Raw genomic sequence first — 3,833 nt, 5'->3', positions numbered from 1 at the left:
TTTTAATTTCATGGCTGCAATCACCATCTGTACTGATTTTGGAGACCAAGAAAATGAAGTCTGACACTGTTTGCATTGTTTCCCCATCTATTTGTCATGAAGTGATGGGGCCAGATGCCATGATCTTAGTTTTCTGGATGTTGAGTTTTAAGCCAATTTTTCCACTCTCCTCTTTCACTTTCATCAAGAGGCTCTTTAGTTCTTCACTTTCTGCCATAAGTGTAGTGACATCTGCATATCTGAGGTTATGATATTTCTCCCCACAATCTTGATTCCAGCTTGTGCTTCCTCCAGCCCGGCATTTCTCATGATGTACTCTGCATACAAGTTAAATAAGTAGGGTGGCAATATACAGCCTTGATGTACTCCTTTGTAACCAATCTGTTGTTCCATGTCCACTTCTAACTGTTGCTTCTTGACCTGCATACCTTACCTGCCTCATGAGAAATCTGTATGCCGGTCAAGAAGATACACTGTAGCTTATATAAAACAGTAAGTTATTAACAGGATGTTCAGATATTAGATAATGGTGGCTTTTGTTTTAATTCTAACATTTGGGGAGCAGTTTTCTTCTCTGAGCTCAAAACATTGTCAACATGCTATTAAAATTTCCTAATAGTCTTTTTATCTAAAGAAGTAGAATTACAGAAAGATCAAGTGATTTATTTCAGGTCATGGACTTGAACTAAATTGAATCACAAACCAAAAGTATAGTAAAGAACAATGAATCATTAATTGAATATAAATATCAGTTTTTGGCTGAAACAATACCACATGTATAAAGAACCCACCTGCCAGTGTAGGAGACACAAGAGACATGGGTTCGATCCTCAGGTTGGGAAGGTCTCCTGGAGGAAGGCATAGCAAGCCTTCGAGCCTAGAGAATCCCATGGACAGAGGAGACTGGCTGGCTACACAGTTCATGGGGTCGCAGAGTTGGGCACGACTTAATTGATTTGTCATGCAGCACATTTGCTGTCAGAATGTATATCAAAACTGTGTGTAGGTTTTAAGATCTAGCTTGACTCAGGAGACAATATTGCCTAGAGGTTAAGAGGGGTCTTGGAATTCAGGTTTCTCAGGTTTGATTCTCAGTTCTGCAGTTTATCAGCTATTTGTACTATCTTTCACCTCTGAAAATGAAAATATTCTTTTAAGATAGTTGAGGACTAAACACAAAAACAGCAATAGAGCAAAGTGGTCAAAAGCTCAGATTCGAGAGTTGGATTGCCTAGGGTTTCATCCTAGATCCTCTAAGTACCAGCTACATGACCTTGGGTGCAAGTGTCTGCCTCCATTTATTTTTTTGGGTTGTAACAGTATACCAAGATCATAAAGTTATTATGAAAATTTAGTGAGTTGGTGACTGCAGCCATGAAATTAAAAGACACTTGCTCCTTAGAAGAAAAGCTATGACTAACCTAGACAGCACATTAAAATGCAGAGACATTATTTTGCCGACAAAGATCCATCTAGTCAAAGCTATGGTTTCTCCAGCAGCCATGTATGGATGTGAGAGTTGGACTATAAAGAAAACTAAGAGCCAAAGAATGGATGCTTTTGAACTGTGGTGTTGGAGAAGACGCTTGAGAGTCCCTTGGACTGCAAGGAAATCCAACTAGTCAGTCATAAAAGAAATCAGTCTTGAATATTCTTTGGAAGGACTGATGCTGAAGCTGAAATTCCAACACTTTGGCCACCTCATGCGAAGAGCTCACTCATTGGAAAAGACCCTGATGCTGGGAAAGATTGAAGGCAGGAGGAGAATGGGACAATAGAGGATGAGATGGTTGAATAGCATCACTGACTCAATGGACAGGGTGATGGACAGGGAAGCCTGGCGTGCTGTAGTCCATGGGGTCGCAAAGAGTCAGACATGACTGAGCAACTGAACTGAACTGAGTTATGTGTAAAGCCTTAGAATAATAGCAGTCATTATATGTGTGGCATGATATACATGCTTAAAATTTTCTTATTCTTACTCTGGTAATAATTATCCATTTGTTTTACCATCAAACTTGAGATGTAGTGATAGAGCCATTAGTAACATAGACTGAACTGAACCAATTCCAATCCTTTTTTTTTTCTTGTGATGCTTTTTTTTGTGATGCAAAAGCATTTTTCCTTGTTTATATAAAGAGCTCAAAAAACTTTATACTGATACTTTATATTTAATACTTTTTATTGATAAATATGTGCTTCCCTCATAGCTTAATCGGTAAAGAATCTGCCTGCATTGCTGGAGACCCAGGTTCAACCTCTGAGTAGGGAAGACTCCCTGGAGAAGGAAATGGCAACCCACTCCAGTATTCTTGCCTGAAGAATCCCATGGACAGAGGAGCCTGTCAGGCTACAGTCCATGGGGTCACAAGCGTCAGACACGACTTATTGATTAAACCACCACCACCACTGATAAATATAACTGCAAAGCTTCCTTTTATTCTCCGTATAAAGGAGTTCAATAGACATAATCTTGAAGAATCCTTATTCATCCATTCACAAATGATTACAAAGTATCTATTATGTACTAGCACAGTGTTTGCACCTGGGAGATATTGATTGGGAGATAAAGGACATTTGCTGATTTTTTTTTAATATGCAAACTTACCTATTCAAACATCTTTAATTGATAATAAACTTGGAATACATAAATATTTTAGATCACCATTGTAGTCATAAAATCTGGCCATTATTTTCTTAAAATAGTCTCAAAACCTATCATGAGAATTGTGTTCGCAGCCGCCGCCGCGCCGCCGTCGCTCTCCAACGCCAGCGCCGCCTCTAGCTCGCCGAGCTCCAGCCGAAGGAGAAGGCGGGTACGTAAGGAGGTCTCTGTACCATGGCTGCTACAAGCAGACTGCCCGCAAATCGACCCGTGGTCAAGCACCGAGGACGCAACTCGCTACAAAAGCCGCTCGCAAGAGTGCGCCCTCTACTGGAGGGGTGAAGAAGCCTCATCGTTACGGCCTGGTACTGTGGCACTCCGTGAAATTAGACGTTAGCAGAAGTCCACTGAACTTCTGATTCCAAACTCCCCTTCCAGCGTCTGGTGTGGGAAACTGCTCAGGACTTCAAAACAGATCTGCGCTTCCAGAGCGCAGCTATTGGTGCTTTGCAGGAGGCAAGTGAGGCCTATCTGGTTGGCCTTTTTGAAGACACCAACCTGTGTGCTATCCATGCCAAACGTGTAGCAATTATGCCAGAAGATATCCAGCTAGCACGCCGCATACATGGAGAACGTGCTTAAGAATCCCCTATGATGGGAAACATTTTTCATTCTTTAAAAAAAAATTTCTCTTCTTCCTGTTATTGGTAGTTCTGAACGTTAGATATTTTTTTCCATGGGGTCAAAAGGTACCTAAATATATGATTGCAAGTGGAAAAATAGGGGACGGAAACCAGGTATTGGCAGTTTTTCCATTTTCATTTGTGTGTGTGTTTTTAATATAAATGCAGAGACATAAAGCATTAATGAAAGTAAAAATGTTTCAGTGAACAAGTTTCAGCAGTTCAACTTTATAACAATTATAAATAAACCTGTTAAATTTTCCTGGACAATGTCAGCATTTGGATTTTTTTTTTTTTTTTTTTTTAGTTCTACCATTTTATTGCTACCAACCCATCTCCCTCCACCCTCATGCACACACGCTCAGTCATGTAACCCCATGGACTGCAGCCCGCCAGGCTCCTCTGTCCATGGACTTTTCCAGGCAGGAATACTGGAGTGGGTTGCCATTTCCTTCTCCATGGATTTTTTTTTTTAAAACAAGTAAATTTCATATTGACTGCAACTAAATGGTGTTTGTAGCATTTTTATCATACAGTAGGTTCCA

General features: G+C 40.4%; 1 pseudogene; it reads left to right on the top strand.

Annotated features, from left to right (window-relative positions):
• The first annotated feature begins 453 nt into the window (after positions 1-453).
• LOC122427828 lies at positions 454-3,454 on the top strand (annotated as a pseudogene).
• Positions 3,455-3,833: the final 379 nt, after the last annotated feature.

Source organism: Cervus canadensis, chromosome 25 (assembly GCF_019320065.1).
Source record: "Cervus canadensis isolate Bull #8, Minnesota chromosome 25, ASM1932006v1, whole genome shotgun sequence".
NCBI classification, from domain to species: Eukaryota; Metazoa; Chordata; class Mammalia; order Artiodactyla; family Cervidae; genus Cervus; species Cervus canadensis.
The sequence above is the reverse complement of the archived record's forward strand: the minus strand, read 5'-3'. Positions and strand labels throughout refer to the sequence as shown.